The sequence below is a fragment of the Sarcophilus harrisii genome, chromosome X (genome assembly GCF_902635505.1).
Source record: "Sarcophilus harrisii chromosome X, mSarHar1.11, whole genome shotgun sequence".
Lineage (NCBI taxonomy): Eukaryota > Metazoa > Chordata > Mammalia > Dasyuromorphia > Dasyuridae > Sarcophilus > Sarcophilus harrisii.
Genome location: NC_045432.1, coordinates 49409445 through 49435894, shown reverse-complemented (window position 1 = coordinate 49435894; position 26450 = coordinate 49409445). Strand labels below are relative to the sequence as shown.

At 36.7% G+C, this 26450-nt stretch overlaps 1 pseudogene; it reads right to left on the bottom strand.

Moving 5' to 3' along the window:
* The window catches only part of LOC100931884, a 126415-nt pseudogene extending 120480 nt beyond the window's left edge, over positions 1–5935 (bottom strand).
* Positions 5936–26450: the final 20515 nt, after the last annotated feature.

Here is a 26450-nt window from a genome sequence, read left to right as displayed (position 1 = left end):
TAAAAAAAATTATTATTAAAGATTTTTATTTTCAAAACATATGCATGGATAATTTTTCAACATTGACCCTTGCAAAACCTTGTATTCCAAATTTTCCCCTCCTTCCCCCCATCCCCTCCCCTAGATGGCAAGTAATCCAATATGTTAAACATATTAAAATATATGGTAAATCTAATGTATGTATACATATTTATACAATTATTTTGCTGAACAAGAAAAATCAGATCAAAAAGAAAAAAATGAGAAAGAAAACAAAATGCAAGCAAACTACAACAAAAAGAGTGAAAATGTTATGTTGTGGCCCACACTCAGTTTTCACAATCCTTTCTCTGGGTATAGATGGCTCTCTTCATCACAAGATCATTGGAACTGGCCTCAATCATCTCACTGTTGGAAAGAGTCATGTTCATCAGAATTAATCACTGTATAATATTGATGTTGCCGTGTACAATGATCTCCTGGCTCTGCTCATTTCACTTAGCATCAGTTGATGTAAGTCTCTCCAGGTCTCTCTAAAATCATCCTGCTGATCGTTTCTTATAGAAAATAATATTAATGGAAAATATTCATAAAAATTATTACAAGAAACTTTTCTTTATTGAGGAGAATAAAACTATTGTACTTGGACCTAGCATCATAGTCTCTGAGGTGCTTATAAAGGAAATAGCATTTTACTGGAAAGTTTATTGAGATTATGGGCCCCTTGAGGCTATAACATGAGCAGAATAATTCTCATGGTAAAGTACAAAAAAATAAGCAAACACAAAATAAACAGTGGAATGAACAATGATAAAGAAAAACAAAAGGAAAGAGCTATAAGCTTCTCTACCCAGTCAAGGGCTACATAAGAAAATGATCAGAAACTTGCAGATACAAATCAACATATGCAGAAGGCACATTGTATAAGCGATCCAGATCAACAGTAGGAATCAAAGGTAGTTCAACTTCCACAATTAAGCCTAGACAATTTGGACCTGCGCCATAGCAAAAGACATGCCCAAGATGTCACATAGGCAACCTGAGTCAAACCCAAGCAGCTTTTGCCTAACCTTGCATCTCATTAGCCTCTCCCTTGATCATAGCAGGAAACAAGGACAGTCCAGTGGCCAGGCAGCCTACATCTAAAACCCAACAGAAACCACAGCAGGACCAAAAGTTAACTTGGCACCTGGACAACAAAATACCTGATATCTTGCAGATGTCCTACAATTAACCCCAACAAAATGGGGTCTGTCAGGTTTAGAACAAGGGACAGAGATAACTCTGGGTTTACATTTTACAAAGAGAAAAAAGAGAAGAGGCCAAAATCCAAGTCAAACCACCATGACAAAGCCATCATGGCTAAGAGCCAGAAGTTCCTGGAAAGGACAGGACCCTGTCTTAGCCATCACATCAAAGACTAAGCAAGAACAGCCTACCCCATCACCACAACTAAAGGATAGAGACTCAATCCAGAAACTGAGGCTGAAGGTGTGAGTAAACAGAAGAAAATGCTAAACACATTGAAGAAACAGTACATATTGAGAGAAGCCCAAAAGGTAAACCTCTCAAAAGAAAACTCCACAATAAGTCCAAATAGAACTTTAGAGAAAAGAAGGATCTAGCAACAAGTAAGAAATAAAACAAGAGATAGAAAATATAATGTTAAATTAAATGAGAATAGGGGAAGAACTAACATGACAGAAAACTAATAGCTTAGAAAGGAAGGTAGTAAACCTGATTCAAGAACTAGAATCCCTGATAATTAGAACAGACTAAAAAGACTTCCTTGAGACAGTGAGAAATATGGGATGTTCCAAAAGTCATCACACAATTTGAAGCTTAAAACTCAAAACTGTCCCTAATTTAATCTTACAATACAAGCACTAAAGCTTTTGGAATACCCCCATAGTCCTTACTGTCTCTTGGAGTCTTTGCTTCTTCACTCTTTTCTATTTGAAGCTTAAGTTTAAAGCTTAACACTTCAAAGTCCATTAAGGCTTTTGGAGTATTTTTCATTAAAACAAAAAAGAATGAGAAATCTGAACATACATTATCAGACAACCAACCTGAAAAATATAAATAAGAATCATCTGAAAGTCAGAACACCCTCCCCACTCCTACTCAATTCCTGAACAAAAGCCTAGATGACATATTTTGAAGAATCATGAATGAAAATTGCTTAGAAATATGAGAACCAGAAGCCAAAATGAAAATACAGCAATTACCTCCCGAAAGAAACTTCAAAATGATAATTCTTTGGAACAATTTAAGGAAAGTCTAGAGTTTCTCATTTAAAAAAATACTAAAAGCAGTCAGAAAGAAAGAGTTCAAGTATCAAGAAACCAAAGTCAGGATCACACAGATTTGACTACTACCATATATAAAGAAAAGAAGATCTTGGAACATGCTATTCCCAAAGTCAAAAGATAAAGGTGTATAACAAGAATAACTTATGAAGAGAATTGAATATGATTCTACAAGGGAACAAAAAGACCCATTTTCAACAATGGAGCACAGTTTTACAATTTGATAACTGACTGAAGATGCAAATAATGCTCATTTGATTATAAAAAATATTTAAAACAATAGAATAAAATGCCTCCTTATGGGCTCTTTTATAGCAAGGAGTCTCCTGTTCAAAAATCAAGACTATCCATGCTTGCTTAGATGATGTAACAAAAGAAATAATCCTGTTCAATGACATTCGGAAAGTATATATCAGTTGAAGCATACAACACATTCACCAAAAGTATTTGCCACTGTGTTTAAGGAGATTCAGCAAAGAGTCCAGGTCAAGGAAGGATTCCCTGTGAACACTGAGGTCCTTTAGATGTTCCTGTTAGGGATGATATTGTAGTGAATTCTTATTCATGTTTTCTTTATTGTACAATTTTCTTATCCATTCTTTGTTACAGTGGTACTAGTCCAGCCGGGAGATTCTCCCAGTGAAGTTTCTCTTGATTTCTTCAAACATTGTGAGGGTGCCAGTGAAGAACTCTGGACATCAAGCTGTCAGCAGTATCTGGGGTATATTACCTTTCCATCAGAATGTGAGTAGCACACTTTATCATCGGTCCTCTGGGTTTGTAGTTGGCCACTGCATTGATCTAAGTTCTTAAGGTTTTCAGATTTATCTTTCTTTATAATTATCTTTTTTATTGTATTCCTTACTCCCACCTCCTCGTTTACATGCTTTACCCCTGCATTTAGACTTTTGAGGTTGTATGTTATATAGCCTGTTGATAGCCCCAGAGCACTTTTTCATTACCCTCTGTGGGATACTCATCTTTAATTCTTCAGAGGTAATGATATTCCAAGTTGTGTTGCCATACAGCAATACCAATAACATATTTGGATTGAAAAAATGGATATTGAATGTTAGGATTTGAGATCAGTAAGAGTGGTTTGTGATTTCCTGAAAAGCAATCTAGTAGGCTGCCCTTCTTTTCAACCCTTGGCCCACCTCCTTGTTTATTTGTACTGACTATACCAGATACACCTACAAGCTCTCCTAGGTATTCATTCAGATGCATATTGAAATCTGAGCATTGATAGTTTTCCTTAGTCTTTCACTTGTGGATGTACAAACCAAAAACCTTTGAAAGATTACAAATTCCTTCCAGGAAGTTCTGCAATATCTCAAGGGCTCCCTTGGTGTCTGGTGGAATGTACACTCCTGTTAAGTTGTCTGTGGCTGCACTCTTTGTGGTTCCACTGCACGTGGACAATTTTATAATTCTGACCCTCATTATCATCCCAGAATACATGCCCGCCACTGTTTTAAGAAATGCAGAACTCAATTTCTCTTGAGTTGGAATGACAAGAGGCAAGTCAATGAAAAAGCAAAACGTATCAGTATCAGAGCCTCCATAGTCATTTTTCATATAGACACAGTCCATATCAGTATAGGTCTTCCATGTCTCAAAGGTAATGGGGACCTGGACTTTCTTCTCAAAACTCAATTTTTTTCTTACTTTCACTGTTCCTGTCAAAGCTTTCTCTCGCAGAGAACAGTTCTGTAGGCTGACCAAGTTCTTCTGAAGATGATTTCAGAAACTGAATAGTCAGTTGATGGTTGAGGGAAATCCAAAATCAAGTTTTTCTCTTCATGAAGTTTGAGGCTGGTTGTGTAGTCTCCCAGGTCTAATAAATCAAACTCAAGATCCCCCATGGATTCCTCCTGGGAATCTGAGAAGACACAGATTGCAGTGAGGGACAGGATCCTTGGAGTTTGCAAACACAACAGTTTTCTTGGGGTGACCAGGAGAACATTTCCAATAATTTCGGGGTTTTTTGCTTTGTGCTTGATGCTGAGACACGGTTTAAGAGGCTTTAACTGATCTATAAAATTTCTTCACTGGAATTCAACTTAAGGGCCCAGGAAACTTTTCAGAGGTGGTGAATGAACAGGGCAGATTCTCACAGCCATATCCACTGGCATGACAGAACTGGTTAGAGGTCTAACACTTGAATCATTTTGGTGCAACTCACTGCGTACTAAGTCAGCCACTCAAGCTTCCAGAGCCAGCAGGACTTCCTCCGTGGCCCAGTTTTTCTGGGTCAGTGAACCTCTTCCACACTGACTCAGAGCAGACTAGTGCCTTCCCTATACAATTTTGTAAATGAGGAAACAATTAATCATTACCATTTTAGAGGTATTTGAGCTGTCCAGATTTATATAAACATAAAGTTCTTTATTGAAAAGAGAACTCAGAGGTCATCTAGTCCAACCTAAACTTAAATGACAACCATCTCTACAATGTATCCCAAAATCTTTTGCTTAAAGGTCTCTAGTGAGAGGAAGCCCATTGTATTCTAAGGTAATATATTCCAATTTTAAGTCATAATTTTCATCCTCCAAATGAATTGTGAAAGATTACCTGGATTTAGAAAATGTTTGCATCAGGAGAAGAATTTCTTTATTATAAAGGGAATAAAAAATCTGAACCCTAACTTCAGTTAGAAAGATACTAAATATAGATTACTTTATTAGTAGTTGATTTGATCTGAATATGATCACAATTTGCTGGAAAGAGTGACTATGCTGTACTTTTCAAGATAACACAATAAGAACCCAAAACATCTCTTTTTGGTCATTCTCCATCACAAGTCTATTGGAATTAACCTGAATTGCCTCATTGTTGAAAAGAGCCACATCTATCAGAGCTGATCATCACATAATTTTGTTATTGCTGCATACAATGTTGTCTTAGTTCTGCTCACTTCACTAGCATCAATTCATGTAAGTCTCTCCAGGCCTTTCTGAAATCATTCTGCTGATTTTTTCTTATAGAACAATAGACTTAATTAATTAGAACATAGAACATTTTCTTATAGAACATTAACATTCACATACCATAACTTATTCAATTGTTCCCCAAATGATGGGCATCCACTAAGTTTCCAGTTCCTTGCCACCACAAAAAGGGCTGCTACAAACTCAATAAGCATTTATTAAGGAATCATTATGTCCCAGGCACTGTGCTAAGAGTTGGGGATACAAAGAAAGGCAAAAGATAGCCCCTGCTCTCAAGGACTCATAGTATAATAGGGAAGACAACTTGTAAACACATACAAACAAGCTATGTACACAAAATACTGGAAATAATTAACAGAAGAAGGTACTAAGGTTGGGAAAGGCTTTCTGTAGAAGGTGGCATTTTAGGTGGAACTTGAAAAAAGCAGGGGAAACCAAGAGACAGAGATGAAAAGGAACCGCATGGACAATCAGAGAAAATGCTTAAAGATGGAGGGTCTTGCACAAGGAACAGCAAGGAGGCCAATGTCACTTCCTCACAAAGTCGAGTGATAGGAAGATATAAGAAGATTGGAAACTTAGGAAGAAGTCAAGTTATGAAAGACCGAAATCCAAACAGGATTTCACATTTAATTCTATAGGTGATAGGGTGGAACTAGTGGAGTTCACCGAATAGGAGAGTGGCATCAGACCCATGCTTTAGAAAGATCAATTTGTTAGTTGAAAGGAAGATGGCATAGAGTGGGGAGAAACTTGAGACAGAGAGATCAACTAAAAAGCTGTTATAATAGTTAAGGTTTAATTGACTGAAGGCCTGAACCAGGGTAATGACAGTGTCAGAAGAGAGGAGTATATATAAGAGAAGTTAGCAAAGTAGACATGCCAGGAGTGGACACCTCGATTAGATACAGGGGATGAGAGATAGTGAAGAGTCAAGAATGACAACTAGGTTGGTTTTTTTGTTTGTTTGTTTGTTTTTTACATAGTATTATATTTTTATTTATTTTATTACATATATTTCATTTATGTTTTTGCAGTAGACTATGAGTTTGACATCCCTGATGAAAAGTATTTTTTTCTACTATCTCGGGAAATGTTTGAACCACTACCCCCTGAGATTCTTTTCAACTCTGAAATTCTATGATATTATGATGCTAAAGATCAATTATCTTGACCTGAGAATAAGGTAATTTCTTTTTTAAATTTTTTTTAATCTGTTTCTTCTTATCTTTTTACCTTATCCTTATTTTTTCCTGCACAGCTAGGTACATGACTTTAAATCTTTCTTCCTTCCATATCAATATTTTCCTTTTTTTTTAAATAGCCTTTTATTTACAGGATATATGCACATATATAACTTTACAGCATTAACAATTGCCAAGCCTCTTGTTCCAATTTTCACCTCTTACCCCCCACCCCCTCCCCCAGATGGCAGGATGACCAGTAGATGTTAAGTACATTAAAATATAAATTAGATACACAATAAGTATACATGACCAAACTTATTTGCTGTACAAAAGAATCAGACTCTGAAATATTGTACAATTAGCTTGTGAAGGAAATCAAAAATGCAGGTGGGCATAAATATAGGGATTAGAATTCAATGTAATGGTTTTAGTCATCTCCCAAAGTTCTTTCTCTGGGCATAGCTGGTTCAGTTCATTACTGCTCCATTGGAAATGATTTGGTTGATCTCGTTGCTGAGGATGGCCAGGTCCATCAGAACTGGTCATCATATAGTATTGTTGTTGAAGTATATAATGATCTCCTGGTCCTGCTCATTTCACTCAGCATCAGTTCGTGTAAGTCCCTCCAGGTCTTTCTGAAATCATCCTGTTGGTCATTTCTTACAGAACAGTAATATTCCATAATATTCATATACCACAATTTATTCAGCCATTCTCCAACTGATGGACATCCATTCAGTTTCCAGTTTCTAGCTACTACAAAAAGGGCTGCCACAAACATTTGTGCACATACAGGTCCCTTTCCCTTCCTTATGACAACTCTTATGACAACAAGAATGAGTCTCTGAGAGTATCGTGGAACCCTTAGCAGCAATAAGGAAGTGAAAAAGAGGAGTTCTTGGGAGAAAAGATAACATGTAGGTAACCAGAAATGGGATAAGATAGAAATATAACATCGAAAAGGCTTTGTCAGTGTTTTAAAAAAAATGTTGAAATTGTGGCATATGAATACAAACTAGCACGTGCCAAAGAGGAAAGAATTTAGAAAAATATGGAAAGTTATGTAGAAACTCAAGCAGAGAAGTGACCATAACCAATGGAACAATATACACAACAACTCCAAGAATGTAAAGCAAGACAACACCAAAAGGTAGCTGAACCCTAATGCTTCATCTCAATTTTAGGGAAAAGACGATGAAATACACTTCCTCTATCTTAATAAACAGAGGTAGAGGACTAGGGATTTTATATATCGCATATTGTGTTAGATGTGGCTGCTATAATAGTGCTCTAATGCTATAATATGTATTAGCTACATTTTTACTTAACCAATTTCTTTTATGATAAGTTTAATGACAGCATTCAGGGAAGCTCTTCCACCAATTGGCTCTGGCCAGAACACTTCAAATTGAGCATGTATAAAGGAGGGATGAACTCAACTAGCCTCTTCTGGGGACATGTGCCTGCAATACCAAAGGAATTTGGAATGATGCCATGATTCCTTAGCCCTGTAACTGTGGCAAGGGAAAAGGGGGCTGCATTAAAGAAGGCAGACCACTGGGCTAAGAAGAGCTAGCCACTCATTAGACTTGGAAGGAAGAGAAGGCTTTTCTACTCTGGCTCTTACTTCTTTCTGGATGTGTGACTTTAAAGAGCTCATTAGAACTTGCCAGGATGGGGGAGGAGCTTTGGCCACTCAAGGCACGCAAAATCAGCTACTTATACCTCGATTCAGGAAATAAGTTTGTGTAAGGGAACCTGAGATTAGATCTCAATATCCTGACTTTCTCTTCTGCGTGGCATCTCTTTCACTTTGCACAGGTGACCAGATTTTCAAGAGATGTTATGTTATGACAGTTCTCAGGGAAGATGACTATCATTGGGAAGATGGCTTCTACAGAAATGGCAGATCCAAAAACAATAGGCATCCACCAATAAAACTGATATATAAAATTTGCTGGCATCAACAATAACACTGAATGGTGTTTCTTATCCTTGGAGGTCTTTGTATCCATAAAAACTGCTATGAGTATACTTGTTATCAGTAGGGATGAAGGGGAATGAAGAGTCAGTGGGAAGTACAATATTAACAAAGAACATATGAACAAAATATTTTTTAAAAGTGAAGCGTAACAGCGAACTCTACTGCTGTTTGTATAGCACCGAAAGGTTGAAAGACATAAAGGAAGGCCTCCAGGGCATGGGTAGATCCTTTATAGAGGTTCCATGGGAGGAGGTGAACTTCTCCTTTATGTGCCATACAGAATGACAAGTGGCTAATATGATCTGAATGTGAGCTTCCTCAAGGCATAGACTACTTGCTCAAGAAACACTTAAGTTGAAGATCAGTCACTTTGTTTTTGAGAGCCAAGTTTTCTTCTGAGGTAAAATGGAGATCAAGGGGTAGCCTAAAATTTTAAAAGATCTGAGTTCAGTTCTCCACTGCTAATATATTTTATGAATCCTGACAAGTCACATAACCTCTTAGTGCATCCAGGAGCTCTCTTAGATTTGAAACTTTTCATTATATACATCATTCAAATTTATTAGCTTATCTGAAAGAATAAATGTGCAGAGACACCTTTCAAGAGGACATAAGAAACACCCAGAATTCAGAGCATCTCATTAGTCAGGCAAGAAAACAGTTGTAAAGCACTTACTGTGTGTCAGGCACTGGGCCAAGGACAATTCCTGTCAGTTGTTGCCTATTCTCTCTTCATGCTCCCTAAGCTCCTCTAGTCATTGTATTTAGTCATCTAGTTATTATGCAACTGACAGGGTAAATGGAACTTTTCTTGCTTTTTTTGGTGAGGGCCCCTAAGTTCTAAGTTATACCACCTAGTCGCTGCATTTCATAAAAGGAAAGTTTCCCTTAGGTGATAAAATTTGTCACCTTATGTTTACCAGAGAAACATTGGGGTTTAGATAGTTCTATACATGATCAGATTCAGCAAAAGCTTTCTATGTGGAACTCTTCTACATGGGGATTTATAGGAGTCTAGAGAAGAGTGGATATTACAATAAGCAAGTGGTGGTGGTGGTGGTGGTAGAGACAGCACACCACACTAGCTGCTGAGGATACTGAGACAAGATTAAGCTAGCTCCTACCCTCAAACTGTATGTTTTCAAGGGGTACGCCAGCTGTGTGTAAATAACAAACAAACGTTACTTAACAGGCCTTCAAGCTAGGCTTAGACTGGCAGCCAGGTAAGGGAGCCCAAGTTGCTAAGGGTCACAGGAATTGCATTTATTCCCAGTCTGGGAAAAGAAAAAACTAATATGAGACAACCGGAGGCCAGTTTGGGGCTAGAGTAGGAAAAAAGGATCATCCACAGATAAAAAGGCAGAAAACCAGAGCAGCACTGGGGGACCAACAACAGCTGCTGGCGTGGGTCGGCATCTCTTTTACAACTCATGAGTGGGAAAGCTGAAGGAGCAAAATCTAAGACTGGCTGAGCGGGGATATTCAGTAACGTGGCCGGCATGCTGAAAGGAAAAAAGAGATATAGAAAATGAGGCAGCCTTACTCTCCTTCCTTGCCTTACTTCAATTGAAGACATTTGGCATCCATGTCTAAATGTCCCCCTTTATTTTGTAAAATTGGAGTCAGACATGCAATATGCATATATGTACAAAATATATACATATGCACATACATGTATATGTCACATATTTATATTTATGACATATATATATACAAAAGGACACATAGATAAACATTGATCAGACATATATATATGCATACACACAAAAAGATACATAAACATTGATAGAAATATGAATACAGATAGATATAGATAGATCTTTAGATAAAGTGGCCTGCCCTGTGTCCCTTTTCTCTCAAGACGAGAGAGAAGGAATTTTTCTAGCAAATGGCTAGGATCCCAAGCCCAGCGTGTGAGTTTTCTCTTTTTAACTGAGGCATAATCACAGGCATTCAGATCACAAGTTTAAACCTGTTTTGACCTTTAGTGATTGCAAAGGCAAAAATGAGGAAGAAAATATCCCCAAGTAGGCCAGAGGGACTTTGGGGATCAAGAAACATCTAGATCAAACCTTGAAGGAAGAAAAGACCATAAGAGGTGGAAATCATTGAGTACACGACAAAACAGATGAAGAGAGACTGGGTGATTTATCTAGGGTCACCCAAGTCAAAGGAGAGGCGCTGGTATCAGAAGAGAAGAGACTAGCCATGTATGCCTATGACATCCCAGACACTGTGCTGAGGATTGTAAAAATTTTATTTCATTTAAGAAATACAAAAAGCTCTGGATGTGTAGCCCAATGGGATGTATAGCCAGATCAACTTTTCAGACCCTTTACACTGAGTCATCCTCATTCCCCAGATTCTTTTAAAAATGTCATATTGATGGATTTTACCTTTAAATGGCAGTTACAGCCCTCCAGGCTGAATCATCTCTTGTGACAAAGAAAAATAGTTAAGCAAAAACATTTCATAATGAGACCATGTCTGAAAATATATACATAACCACTGTCTTTATAGACTCTACTTTTCTGCTGTGAGGAAAAAAGTATTCATCATTATCTCTTCATTGATTTCCCCATTATTTATGGTGCATCTTCCTTTTAGTGAGCTTTCATTCACCTTAAAATAGTCACTTTGTTTATTGTTCTCTTGTTTCTCCTTAATTCAATCAACTTCAATTCATATAAATATTTTCACATATCTCTGAACCCTCATATTCATCATTCTGTTAGTATATAATACAATTTCATTACATTCTATTCTGCAGCTATTTTAGTCATTGGCCAATTAATGGGCAGTCTCCCAATTGACAGTCCTTCACTGCCATAAACAGAGCTGCTATGAATATTTTGTTAAATTGAATTTTTCTTTCGGAGGCAGCTAGGTAGCACAGTGGATAAAGTATGGTGTCAGGAAGATTCCTCCTCCTGAGTTCAAATGTGGCCTCAGATATTTATTAGCTGTATGACCCCGGGCAAGTTACTCAACCTTGTTTGCCTCAGTTTCCTCATATGTAAAATAAGCTAGGGAAGGAAATGGCAAATCCCTCTAATATCTTTCTCAAGAAAACCCCAAATTGGCTCACAATGAGAGATATAATTGAACAACTACCCCTCTTTGACTTTCTTGGGAAATATAGCAATGGGGTCAAACTCAAATAGAAAGGGGGACTAAATCAGATATGGGCAGCTAGATACTTACATCATGAATTCAAAACTGGACTCAGACACTAGTTGTATGATCTTGGACACATCACTTCACCCTGTCTGCCTCAGTTTCCTCATCTATAAAATAAAGGAAATGGCAAACCACAAAAGAAAACCCCATATAAAGTCACATTTTGTTGCATATTTCCCAACTAGATGGAAGATTCTGAGAAGATAGCAGAATAGGTCAGCAAATTTCAAGCTCTCTAGATTTCCCCCATAAATATAACAAATTTGAGCCTCAGGGCAAACATAGATTTGAAAGATCAAGAAAACTTGCGGTAGAACAGGGGTGCTCCAGGTACAATCCAGAAGATCAAATAAAGATCTTAGACTTGGGTTCAATCAGAATGAAGTGCAAACACCCTCAGGCTAACTCCAGGGAAACACAAAGTTTGGAGCACTGGTGCTAGCTGGGTGTGGCTGGAACCTCAGCAGGAGCACTGAGAACTTTTACCTCCTGAAATGCGTGAAGAATTGGAGGTCTGAGTCAGATTCCCAGGCTGAGGGAACCTTGGCTGATTATGAATGCCAGGGCCAGCTGTGCTGCAGAGATATGGCCCCAGGATGGAAAGAACCAGTACACCCAGTAACTGCAGAGGCAGTAAGGCAGGGACTCTGCTGGCTGTGAGCACTTGCAGGAGTAGGGAACTTTTGCGTTAGAGTTCCAGGTCAGAGGAGAGAGCTGAAGCGAAGTTAGAGGCACCATTCCCCCACCCTACGATTAGAGGAGCTTACACTATTACATCTCTTTCAAAAAAATGTATTGGCAAAGAAGAAGCCAACCATAGAAACTTACTATGGGAACAGGGAAAACTGGACTTCCTTTTCAGAGGAGGACACTGAAATGAAAAAAGCTTCTTCTATTCCACAGAGTAATGATAAATGGCTCCCTGCCCAGAGAGAATTTATAGAAGAACTCAAAAAAAGAATGTAAAAATCAAATGAGAGATATTAAAATTTTTAAAAATCCAAGAAAAACAAGAAGGTTATGAAAAAAATTAACCAACTAGAACAGGAGATACAGAGTCCTGAAGATGAAAATAACTCTTTGAAAATTAGAACTGGGCAAGGGGAAGCCAGTGAAGCTAAGACACCGAGAAATAACAAAACGGTATATAAAGAGTGAAAAAATAGAACAGAATGTGAAAGATCTTATAAGAAAAACAACAGATCTGGAGAATAATTGAACTACCTGAAAGCTGTGACAAGAAAAGAACCTTGACACAATAATACAAGAAATAATTGAAAATTTTCCTGGAGTAATAAGACATGTGGAGAAAGTAGAAATAGAAAAAATTCACTTACCACTTCAAAGAGATCCTTTGGAAAACATATAGGAATATTACTGCCAGATTTAAACCCCCCCCAGATCAAAGAGAAAATCTTTCAAGAAACAAGAAAAAAAATCACACACACTGGAGCTACAATTAGAATTATACAGGACTTACACAGCAGCCACAATAAAAGACAGTAGACCCAGGAATCATATATACTGGAAATCAAAAGAGCTAGGCCTGCAGCCAAAAAAATATCATATCCAGCAAAATCATCCATAATAGTGAATGAAAAAAATATGGACATTCAATAAACTTGCAGATTTTCAGGACCTTCTTTCTTTCTTTTTTTTCTTTTCATGACCAAACTGTTATTTTGCTGTACAAAAAGAATCAGGCTCTGAAATATTGTACAATTAGCTTGTGAAGGAAATCAAAAATGCAGGTGGGCATAAATATAGGGATTGGGAATTCAATGTAATGGTTCTTAGTCATCTCCCAGAGTTCTTTCTCTGGGCATAGCTGGTTCAGTTCATTACTGCTCCATTGGAAATGATTTGGTTGATCTCGTTGCTGAGGATGGCCTGATCCATCAGAACTGGTCATCATATAGTACTGTTGTTGAAGCATATAATGATCTCCTGGTTCAGGACCTTCTTTCAATCAAAGTCAAACTCAATGGAAAATTTAACATATAAGAGCCAATTTCAAAGATCAATTTCAAGAAACTTCACATGGACAAATTGTTTAAGTTTTTATATAGAAGTGTATATAATATGTTTAAGACTGGCACCAGCAATTGAGCAGCTCAAAAAAATTGGGGAAGAGGATCAGAGGAAGAATAGACAGAGGCATTAGAGGGGAGAGGAGGGCTCATAGTTCTGAAAAGCTACTCACATCAGGAATGGGTTAAATATGCAACACTAATATATCATGAAAAGTATGGGATTCTCCAAAATATATAAAGAAATAAGAGAGGAGGATGGGCAGAAGGGGAAGCAAAGGGTGTGGGGAAAAGACAAAGATCCATGGATGGGGGAGATGGAGGAATAGCAAGGCAAGTTAAGGAGCAGAATAAAAGCATCAGTAGAGATAGGAAAGATAATGTGAGTATATGTATGTATATATCTATACATGTACACATAAATATATCCTTGCTTAACTAAAGCCCATTTGGTGGGGGTGAAAGGGATGAAAAGGGAAAACTAATAAAGCAAAGAAAAGCGTGCAGCAGAGACAAAAGAACAACCTACAAGGAAGTAAAGATGGATACATAAATATATTTTCTTCTATTATTTTTCTTTTCTTGAAGTGGTAATTTATTGTTATATGTTGTAAATCTCTGATTTTTTTTAAGTGAAAACTTTATGTTGTGATCCACACTAAGTCCCCACAGTCCTCTCTGGGTGCAGATGGCTTTCTTCACCACAAGACCATCGGAACTGGCCTCATTGTTAAAAAGAGCAAGACCCATCAGAATGGATCATGGTGTTATCTTACTGTTGCCCTGTACAGTCTTCTCCTGGTTCTAATAACTTCACTCATCATGAGTTCATGTAAGTCTCTCCAGGTCTCTCTGAAATCATTCTGCTGATCATTTCTTATAGAGCAATAATATTCCATCACATTCATATTCCATGACTTATTCAGCCATCCTCAAACTGATGGGTATCCACTCAGCATCCAGTTCCTTGCCACAACCAAAAGGGGTACTACAAACATTTTTGCACAAGTGGCTCTTTTCCCCTTCTTATAATCTCTTTGGAATACAGGCCCAGTAGAGACACTGCTGCATCAAAGGGTATGCACAGTTTGATAGCCCTTTGGACATAGTTCTAGATTGTTCTCCTGAATGGTTGGATCAGTTTAAAACTCCGCTAACAATGTATTAGTGTCCCAGTTTCACCACATCCCCTCCAACATTCGTTATCTGTTTCTGCCATCTTTGCCAATCTGAGAAGTATATAATGGTACCCCAGAGTTGTCTTAATTCTCTGATCAATAGTGATTTAGAGCATTTTTTCATTTAACTAGAAATAGTTTTTAATTTCTTCATCTGAAAATTGTCTGTTCATATCCTTTCACCATTTATCAATTGGAGAATGCCATGTATTATATATTTGAGTCAATTCTCTCTATGTTTTAGAAATGAGGCCTTTATCAGAACCCTTGGATGTAAAAATTTTTCTCAGTTTATTGCTTCCTTTCTAATTTTGTTTGTATTAGTTTTGTTTGTACAAAACCTTTTTTAACTTCATATAATCAAAACTATCCATTTTGCATTCCATAATGTGCTCCAGTTCTTCATTGGCCATAAATGCCTTCCTTCTTCACATATCATAGAAGTCCACTATTTCCTGTTCTCCTAATTTCCTTATAGTACCACCCTGTATGTCTAAATCAGAAACTCACTTCGACCTTATCTTGATATATGGTGTTAGGTGTTGGTCAATGTCTAGTTTTTGCCAAACTAATTTCCAGTTTTAGCAGCAATTTTTGTTAAACACTGAGTTCTTATTCCAGAATCTGGAGTCTTTGGGTTTATCAAATACTAGATTACTGTAGTCAATGACTATTATATCTTTTGAAACCAATCTATTCCATTGATCCACTACTCTATTTCTTAGCCAGTACCAAATTGTTTTGATGACTGCTGCTTTATAATATAGTTTTAACACTGGTACAACTGAACCACATTCCTTTGTAATTTTTTTCATGAATTCCCTTGAAATTCTTGACCATTTATTTGTCCAGATGAGTTTTGGTATTATTTTTTCTAGCTCTGTAAAGTAATTTCTTGGAAGTATGATTAGCATGGAACTGAATAAGTAAATTAATTAAGGCAGAATTGTCATTTTTATTATATTAGTCTGGCCTGCCCATGAGCAAGTGATATATGTTTCCAATTGTATAGATCTATCTTTATTTGTGTAAGAAGTGTTTTATTGTTGTATTCATACAGTTGCTGACTTTGTCTCGGCAGGTAGATTCCCAAATATTTTATATAATCTACAGTTATTTTAAATGGGATTTTCCCTCTATCTCTTGATGCAGGACTTTGTTGGTAACATATAAGTGTTTATGATTGATGTGGGTTTATTTTATATCATGCAAGTTTGCTAAAGCTGGGAATTTTGTCTAGCCATCTTATAGGTGATTCTCTAAGTATACCATCATATCATCTGCAAAGAGTGATAATTTGGTTGCCTCATTACCTAGTCTAATTCCTTTAACTTTTTTCTTCTCTTATTGCTAAAGCTAACATTTCTAAAAAATATAGAATAGTAATGGTGATAACAGACAACCTTGTTTAATTCCTGATCTTATTGGGAATGGCTAGTTTGTTCCCATTACACATGATGCTTGCTGATAATTTTAAACAGATACTACTGGTCTTTTTAAGGAAAACTCCATTTATTCCTATACTCTCTAGTGTTTTTAATAGGAATGAGTGTTGCATTTTGTCAAATGCTTTTTCTGTATCTTTTGAGATAATCATATGATTTTTGTTAGCTTGGTTATTGATACAGTCAATTATGCTAATAGTTTTCCTAATATTGAACCAGCCCTGAATTCCTGGTATAAATCCTACTTGGTCATAGTGTATTATCCTGGGGATGATTTTCTGTAATCTCTTTGGTAATATTTTATTTAAGATTTTTGCCTCAATATTCATTAAGGAAATTGGTCTATAAGTTTCTTTTTCTGATTTGACTCTACCTGGTTTATGTATCAGTACCATATCTGTGTCATAAAAGGAATTTAGTAGAAGTCCTTCTTTTCCTATTTTTCCAAATAGCTTACATAATATTGGAATTAATTGTTCTTTATATGTTTGGAAGAATTCACTTGTAAATCTATCTGGTCCTGGAGATTTTTCTTAGGGAGGTTGATTAATAGCTTGTTCAATTTCTTTTTCTAAAAGTAATAAATTTTCTTCTCTGGTAATCTGGGCAATCTATATTTTTGTAAATGTTCCTCCATTTCACTTAAGTTATCAAATTTATTGCCATATAGTTGGGCAAAATAGCTACTAATTATTGCTCTAATTTCCTCTTCATTGGTGGAAAGTTCACCCTTTCCATTTTTGATACTAGCAATTTAATCTTCTTTCCTTTTTCTAATCAAATTAACTAAAGGTTTATCAGTTTTGTTGGGTTTTTTTCATAAGAGCAACTCTTAGGTTGTCTATTAGTTCAATAGTTTTCTATTTCTTTAATTCTATTTCATTAACATGCCCTTTTATTTTCAGAATTTCAAATTTGTTTTTTAATTAAGGGGTTTTAATTTATTCTTTTTCTAGCTTTTTTAGTTGCATGCCCAATTCATTCATCTTTTCTTTCTCTATATTATGCAAGGAAGCATATAAAGATAAAAAATTTCCTTTAAGAACTGTTTTGGCTGCATCCTACAAATTTTGGCATGTTGTATCATTATTGTCATTCTCTTGGATGGAATCATCGATGGTGTCTATGATTTGTTGCTTCGCAAACTCATTCTTTAGGATTCAATTATTTAATATTAATGAGATTAATTAATTTTGGTCTACTTTTCCTAGCTCTTTATTACGTGCAATTTTTATTGCATCATGATCTGAAAAAGAGACATTTACTATTTGTGTCTTTCTGCACTTGATTTTGAGGTTTTTAATGTCCTAATACATGGTCTGCTGAGAAAAAAAGTATATTCTTTTCTATCTCCATTAAATTTTCTCCAAAGTTCTATCATACTTAACTTTTCTAAAATTCTATTTACCTCCTTAACTTCTCTCTCATTTATTTTGTGTTTCAATTTATCTAATCCTGATGGAGCAAGGTTGAGATACCCCGCTGTCTATTTTTTCTTGCAGCAATCTTAATTTCTCCTCTAGGAATTTGGATAATAAATGATTTGGTGCATATATGTCTAGTATTGATATTACTTCATTATTTATTTTACCATTTAGCAAAATGAAGTTTCCTTCCTTATCTCTTTTAATTACATCTATTGCTGCTTTTGTTTGATCTGAGATCAAGATCAATATCTCTGCTTTTTTTTTTTAACTTCCACTGAAGCATAATAGATTCTACTCCAGGATTTTACCTTTACTCTTTATGTATAACTGTTTTAAATGTGTTTCTCGTATACAACATATTATGGGATTCTGCCTTTTAATCTAGTCTGCTCTTTGCTTTCATTTTATGAGTTCATCCCATTCACATTCAAAGTTAAAATTACAAACTTTGCATTTCCCACCATCTTATTTTCCCCAAGTTATACTTTTCTCTTTCCTTCCCCCTTTCATTCTTTTCGTGTTTTCCTTCTGACCACTACCTCATTCAAGCACTTTTATAGCTTTTACCCTCTTTCTTATCCCTTTCTCCTTCTATTTCTGTTCTCCCTTCTATTAGCCTACTTCTTTCCTTTACCATCCCTCTCCTATTTCCCTATAGGTTGAGAAAAGTTTCTCTGTCAAACTAAATATGTCTGATATTCTCTCTTTGAGCCAAATTCAATGAGAATAAAGTCCACACATTGCTCATCCCTTTCCCTTCTTTCCTTCAACTGTAATAGGTCTTTTCTGTCTCTTCATATGATGTAATTGACCCCAGTTTAATTCCCCTTTCCTCTTCTTCCAGTCCAATCCTTTTTAACCCCTAAGTTTCTTTTTCATATCATCACAAAAAGTCAGTTTATATCTACATACTCTAGGTATACCCCTAACAAAGATTCAATTGTCACAAGTTAAAGATATCATCTTCTCATATAGGGATGCAAACTTTTTAACCTTTTGAAAAACACATAGTTTTTTTCCTCTTTCCTTTTTATCTTTTTATGCTTCTCTTAAGTTTTTTTCATGTTTCATCAGGCATCCATGACATTCAGAGATGTAGCTGTGGTTTTCACCCAGAAGGAAGGTGAATACCTGTGCCCTTCCCAGAAAGAGCTGTATGGAGACGTGATGCTGGAAAACTTGGTTACCTGGGACTTATAGCCTCCAAACCAGATGTTATTTACCAGTTGGAGCAAGAAACTTAGGGAAACAGGATTAAATGACTTGCCCAGAGTCACACAGCTAGCGTCTGAGGCTACATTTGAACTCTGGAAGATGAGTCTTCCAGACTGCAGGCATAGCATTCTGTCCACTGTGTCACTTAGCTTCCCTATAGCTTATGGACTCAATGATGCTAAAAATTAAAAATACTACCTAAATTAATTTACAGATTTAGTTGCTATACCAATCAAATTACCATGGTGATATTTTATAGAGTGATATAAAATAACAAAATTCATTTGGAGGAACAAAAGGGAGAGGGAAATAATGGGAGAAAACATAGGAATAAAGCAAAGATAGCACCTCACACCGTAAAATAATAAGTTCCCAATCATCAAGCTCCATGGATGGAACTAGTTAAAAATAGAAAAGATCAATGGAAGATACCTAGCAATGGAAGAATCAAAAACAAATGACGTCAACAATCCAGTATTTTATAAACTAGATAACATAAATTACTTGAGAGAAAAAAACTCAAACCTTTCTATTTGAGAAGCCCTATTAGAAAAACTGGAAAGCAGTTTCATAGAAATGACTGCCTGATCTTGAGCAAGTCACTGAATCTCTCCAGGACTCAGGAAACTCTAAAGCCATAAAGTGTAGAGAAGGTGCCAGTCTACACTGATAGAAAAATCTCTTTACCAGGAGTTCTCTATATTTATAAATTTGAGATCCAGTTGTAAAACATAGGTAAGAAAGATCTAATTATTACATTTTTGAAAACATAATTTTATATTTAATTAAAATTTAAAATTTCCCTATTGCCATAGACTAATATTTTCAATGAAGACAAATATTTTAATGATAGTTAACATTATTTGGTTTATTCTATGAGAGAAAAAAGTTTATTTCCATGACTTCTTGAATTTTAGATTACACTCTATTCTTTCTACTTTGAATAACTATAATTCCCAGGATGAGTACTTAGTTTGTGATTTTTACTTTGTAGGTAAATGGCCTGAAATAGTGAAGTTGTATTATTCCTGGTTTTCAGAGTTTTAGAATCACTTTAAGATTAAGAACACATTCAGGGTTAAATCTTCAGAAAATTCTTTTATTCTACAAACATTCATTAAATACCTCTTATGTGTAAAGAATTGTTAGGAGTTGAGGACTAGAAGCAGAGCAGGCCAATTATTTCAGTAATATATGAACTGTATAGGAATTTCTATTGTGGAATCTCACTCTATCAATGCAAACCGAAAAGTTCTGCTCTAATTTCTAGTCTTAGAGAGGCTGAGTCTACTGGTTAGTTTTTATTCAGGAGCAGAGCAGTAAATGTTTTTGCTGGGGGAAAGGGGTTTGCTGGAGAAATGGTTCATGAGAACTCATTGTTAAAAGTTCAGTGTAACAACTTATCCCTCTCATCTGCTTTCATTTTGTTAGATTTTTGAGCAAAAATAGATGGTTTGCTCTATAGTGACCTAAGCCCAAACATATCACGTGAAATCCTTAGGTACTATAGGTCAACATGTTAAACTATGCCTAATGGCCAAGAAATCCTCAGTAAAGAACCTCGGGTGATTAATCCTTTTTGTAGGGAGTCCCATATCTTACTGTGGCTTTTCTGAGGGATTTTCTACCTTTTTAAATTAGCCTTCTTGAAAGGGCGAGTTTGGATATCTGGTTGCATTTCCAACATGAATCAGTCTTCCCTGAAGAAATTATGGGTGTCCAGTGTTTTACAAGAATTCAGATAAATTTTCGCCGCTCTCCCCAAAATTAAATCAGGATCCATATGGGTCCACAAAAGAGGGGCTCCTTAAAGGGAGAAAAGATGAGCCTCTTTGGCCTAGCAGTCCTAATGAAATAAATTTTTAAATTCTTACTTCTAATTTCTGAATCGACTATAATGGGGGCAAAAAGCATCCCTTTAACAAGGGAACTAAGCAATGGTCAATGGACCACTCAAAGGCTAAGCTTAGTATAGGCAAGAGAGAAGCAAAGGAAAAGGAAGGGAGAAAGTAAGGAAGGAAAAAAAGAGAGAGAAAAGTAAATAGGTACATAAGATCACATAGGAGCTTTAATCACATCAAGACCCCTCCTGTAAAACCAATGACTTATTTTCCAAAGAATGTTAGTTTTGGAAAAGACTTTAGACATCAACCTTAATTACTGAATAGATGTTGTTTCAAACAAACTGAGAACAGGGAAAGACCTTCATATACTCTTTTTTACAGTCAAACTAGCCTTTTTCACTATTTCTTGCATATGATATCCTCTGTCTTATATCCATGCCTTTGTACAGGCAATTATCCATGTCTGAAAGAGATCTCCTCTCCACCTTCATCTCTTAGAATTCCAAAGTTTCTTTGAAGCACAGATTAGATGCTAATGCTTCTAGGCAGAAAGAGTGATTTTCTGTTAAGGAACAGGTAAGTATGCCACAGTATATGAATGGAAAGTAATCTATTAGAATGTGAGTTCCTTGATGGCTAAAATGGTCTTTTGCCCCCTTTTGTATCCTTCGGGCTTGGCACAGTGCCTGGCACATAATACGTATTTCATCATTATTTTGTGATTGACCATGGATATTATTGTTGCGCTATAAGAAATAACAACGAATTATTTCATAGAAAAGTGGGACCAGCTGTATGAATCAAGAGAGAATGAAGTGAGTAGGACTAGAAATGATTTCTACAATCACATTATTTTAAAATTACTTTGAAAGACATATCTGATCAGTGCAATGATTCCAGAGCATTAAGATGAATGCTACTGACCACCTCCTGCCAGAGAGTGACAGACTCCAAACGCAGAATGACACATATGTCTACAGACAAGGACAGCAGAGAAATTAGTTTCATTTGACTGTGCACATTTTTCTTATATTAATGTGAAATTTGGTAGGAAGGAGAGAAGAAATGCTTATTAATTTGTGGGGAAATGAAAGTTGGGCAGACTACCTTGCCTTTAACAGTCTTTTTAGATCAGTCATCTAGGGAAGGCCATTTCTCATCAGCTCACAGGAAGTTTAAGAAGGGTGGAAGGCCCACATAAACAGTTTAAGGAATTATTTTACAAAATAGCAAGAAGGTACAGAGGATAGAGTCCCAGGCATGTTATGAGGAAGAATCTTCTTCCTGAGTTCAAATCCAGCCTCAGTCACTCACTAGTTGTGTGACCCTAGGCAAGTCACTTCACCCTGTCTCAGTTTCCTCATCTGTAAAATGAGCTGGAGAGGGAAATGGCAAAGCTCTCCAGTATCTCTGTCAAGAAAACCCCAAATGTTGTGATAAAATTTGGATGTAACTGAAAAATGACCAATCAAAAGACCATTGCTTAAAAAAAACGACATTTTCAAGAGAAAGAAATGGAAAAGCTGACATTCAGGGAGTCTTTTTTAGCCCTCTCTCATTATTTTGCTCTAGGTAGATATTCTGTTGTAATCATCACGTAGACATATATCATGATGAATACATTTATCTTATATGAAAATTATTACCTTGGAAAACAAAAGCAAGTTTTCCTTGATAGGAAGAAATAAGAATAGGCAAATTTCAGTGAGAGTGAGAACCAATTAGATATGTGATCAGAACTGCATTTAAAAATATGACTTAGGCAGCTGATGCAAAGGGGTAAGAGAAGGGGAGAAACTGAATGCAGGAATTCTGATTCAGAGGTAGGCTATCAGAGCCTGGGCTATAGTGGCTGCGGTATGGGTAGAGAGAAGGGATGGAAAGAAGAGATGCTGAGAAGATAAACTCAAGAAGCCAAAGAAAGTGATCAGTTGTTAGGGGTGAGGCTGTGGAAAGAACTAAGTCTGATTCCATTGCATAATTGGGTAAGAAGGGTAAAGAACACTCTTTCCATAGAAAGAGCAGAGTTGGGAGGATACAATAAGGCCAACAAGTTCTTGCTGGCTGGTCTCAGCTTGGTGAGCCAGAAAAGGAAAGGCACATCCAGGGGAGAGCTGAGAGGAAAAGCAGGGGTATTTGAAGAGGAGATCAGAAGGTCAAGTACTTCATTAAGACAGACGGCTGCTTATAAAGAGGGTCAGTCCTGCTTATCTCAGTAAGCAGAACATAAGAGCATGTAATTTTAGATTTCAAAAATAGTAAAAACAAAGCACTCCTTCAATTTTCACTCTCTGACATTAACATTTGTTTTGAACACCTTTTTAAAAATCCAACATTTTCCACAAATATTTGAAGCCTACAAGAATGTATTCCTTGTCAATGATCTTGGCAACTCCCCCCTCTGAATTTCAGCAGCCTCTATTTTTATTTCATTCACTGATGCCTCTCCAGTGTTATCCAACTTTCCATTTCTTATATCCAATTATGGCTATAAGCCAGCAAAATCCATATGCCATTATTTAAGGAGGCTTTTATTAGGTTAGAAGCTGCCTTCTGGATAATTCCTTGTGAAGACTACTGACAAGGAATAACTACAGTCTGTTATATGGCCACAAAGACTAAATGATGCTACTTGGTTGAAAATGAATTTTCTGAGAAGTTAACCATCACCACACAATTTTGAGACTTCACCATCAAGTCCACACCATTTGCCACAGTATGTAGCAAAGAGCAACCTAATCAAATCAAAGCTCATCAGGTTTGACATTAAAAATGTTGATTTAATTTTCAAATCCTTGATGATACCAAGATTGGTATACCTTTGCCTACTCCAGTCTTGTGGTGTGACTGTCAGGTTATTCTAGGGGTACAGGGAGGAAAAAAATCCCTCCCAAACCTGTTTCTCATCTGCTTAATTAGAGCAGGCTCTATGACAAGCATTTCAGAATTTGGACATCAAGAACCAAAGGCATAATCTAGGATCATCTGTCATCTGTTGAGGAGCATCAATGAAGCTAGTAAAAAATGTGTTCCTATTTGCAGCTGAAATGACTCGGGACAGTTCGGATATTTTGTTTTATCAGGGACATGACAATGTGCGCTAATCTGTCCAGTTTTGCTCCCTCCTAAGAAGCAAAGTAGTCCCTATGCTAAGAAGCCCCTTGAGGCATTACTTGCTATTCTGCCAGCCAAAGAAAGAAGATGGCTCAGGCAGCATCCTGGGCTTCCCACACACTGCTGCTTCCACCTTAGCTGTTTTTAACAGAATACAAATTAGGTTTTAACACTTGTAATTAGATGTTTTATTCATGCTGTTGTATAGTATTTTTCTCTTCCAAATTTGGCATCCTAGTTATAACTTTAATATTCCTTTAAGGCCTGCTGCCCACATTTAGATAGCATGAGCTTGTAGCTTTCTACAGCCCTTGAGAATCAAGCAGGAAATACTTATTCATTGTCTATGTGAAAAGGATGGTGGGAAGGCAGGAAGAAGACAGAGACTTGGTCTGCTTATCACACTATGCCTACTGATAAGACTCTAAACAGATGTAACCCTTGGCATCCAGAGGTTAGTTAGAGAGGAAAAATCATTTTCAACAGCATCAATAAAATCTCTCCCCATCACTATTGTAGCACGTACACTGAAGCTATTCTCCCAACCTCCACTCAGGGCATGGCGGCTATGGTTCCCTCTTAATGTTATACAGCAAAGAAGTCAAACATGCAGTCCATTCGACACTCCTTAATGAAGCTAGAGCCAGATTAAAATGTAATTTGGAAGTATTTACCAAGATAAAAATGTAACAAAACATAGAAAATATTAATATGTGATTTTCTAAGTCAATATGCAGTCTTCAGGGAGCTTTAATTATACATTAGTGGTCTTAGTTTCCATTTGAGCTTGACAATGCTGCTCTATTGGATCCTGAGGGGCTAGTGTTTACTTGTACAACTTTTAAAGCCCCTACTAATGTATTTTCACCTGTGATCATCAGCTAATATCAATATGCCAACCAGGCTTAATTAGTTTAGAAAAGAGTATTCACAGCAGTGGTAGAGTATGCTTTGTTGCCACTGGAATTCTTGGACTCCATACTATAGATGATTCACAGGATGTCTCCTCAAAAACCAGGCCACACTTCCTGTGTGTTGCTGCTGTTGTTCAGTCGTTCATTCAAGTCTGACAATTCATGACCTCATGGACCATAGTATGCCAGGCCCTTCTATCCACCACTATCTCCCAGTCTGTCCAAGTGCATGTTCATTATCTTCATGACGCAATCTATCCATTTCATCCTCTCCTGTCCTCTTCTCCTTTTGACCTCAAACATCAAGGTCTTTTCAAATGAAATGGCAAGGCTGTTGGGGTTAAGTAACTCATCCAGGGTCACACAACTAGTGTGAAATTTCTGAAGTTGGATTTGAACTCAGGTCCTCCTGACTTCAGGGCCAGTGCTCTACCTACTATGCCAGTTACCTGCCCTTAGACAAAGAATTTAAGTTTCAGTTTCAGTATCTGAGCTTCCAGTGAATAGCTTGAATTAATATCTTTAAGTATGGATTGATTTGATCTCTTTTTCTGTCCAAAGGACTCTCAAAAGTCTTCTCCAGAAATGCAATTCAAAAATGGTGATTCTCCAGCATTCAGCTTTCCTTATAGTCCAATTCTCATGACCATATAAGGCTATTGAAAAACCCAAAGCTTTGACTATACATACCTATGTCAGCAAAGGGATGTCCCTGCTTCCTATGTGATATCACTCCAATTCATCCAATGACTTTCAAGGATGTCTAAATTAATCTATTTAGATTACTTGATTTAATTGATTAATCAATCAACTTAGTCTAAAGTTTCTGATTGACTGATTCCATTGAGAATTTTCTTCACCTGGCTCATTAGGGAGCAGCTTTTTGGCACTTTATTTAAATGGGACATTGAAATTTCATTTTGACTCAGCCTCCACCTTTAAATTCTACCACCATAATAATTATAACATATACTAACACAAAACGGACTACTATGTAAATGGGAAAATTCCTAAGATGGCAGTGTTTTGGGAGGGCCTGGCCCCAACTATTATTGATCTATCTTTCCTCATGCAACACTCACCTCCCTGATTGATCAACCTCTTAGAAAAGTGCCCACCATCAAGATTCTCTTCTATTCTCCTAAGCAAATACCAATTTCCCTGGTACCATAGGGGCCCAAGCTTGCTTTCCAGAGCTATCATCTTCAAAGCTTTATCCACATTGCCATACAGGATGACAGATATAGAAAGGACCTTAGAGATAATCTACTTCAAAGCCTACATTTTACAGAGGAAGAAAATGAGGTACAGAGAGATTAGGTGCAAAGAGTGAGACTAAACTAAATGTTGGCAATATAATCTTTCTCATTTGCACAAATAATAGACCTTTTACCTACAATTTACCTTTAGCTTGGCAAGCCGGATTTTTAACGTGTTGCCTACTTTAACTTCTGATAAACATAAATGCCACACTATTGCTGGGTTTTCTAACTCAGGCTTCTGCCCGGGACTCCCCAAAACACTACTGCCCACACTTTCCAAGTGACAGCTACATAGGGGAGATGTTCAGATTGGTGACAAAGTTTTTGTGCCATTTAGGCTGAAATTAATGATAGTGAGACCACAACTAGTTTGTGAATGAGCTGAGGCCAAAATCAAAGTCCTCTAGGGTCGGGGATGGTACTCTACCCAG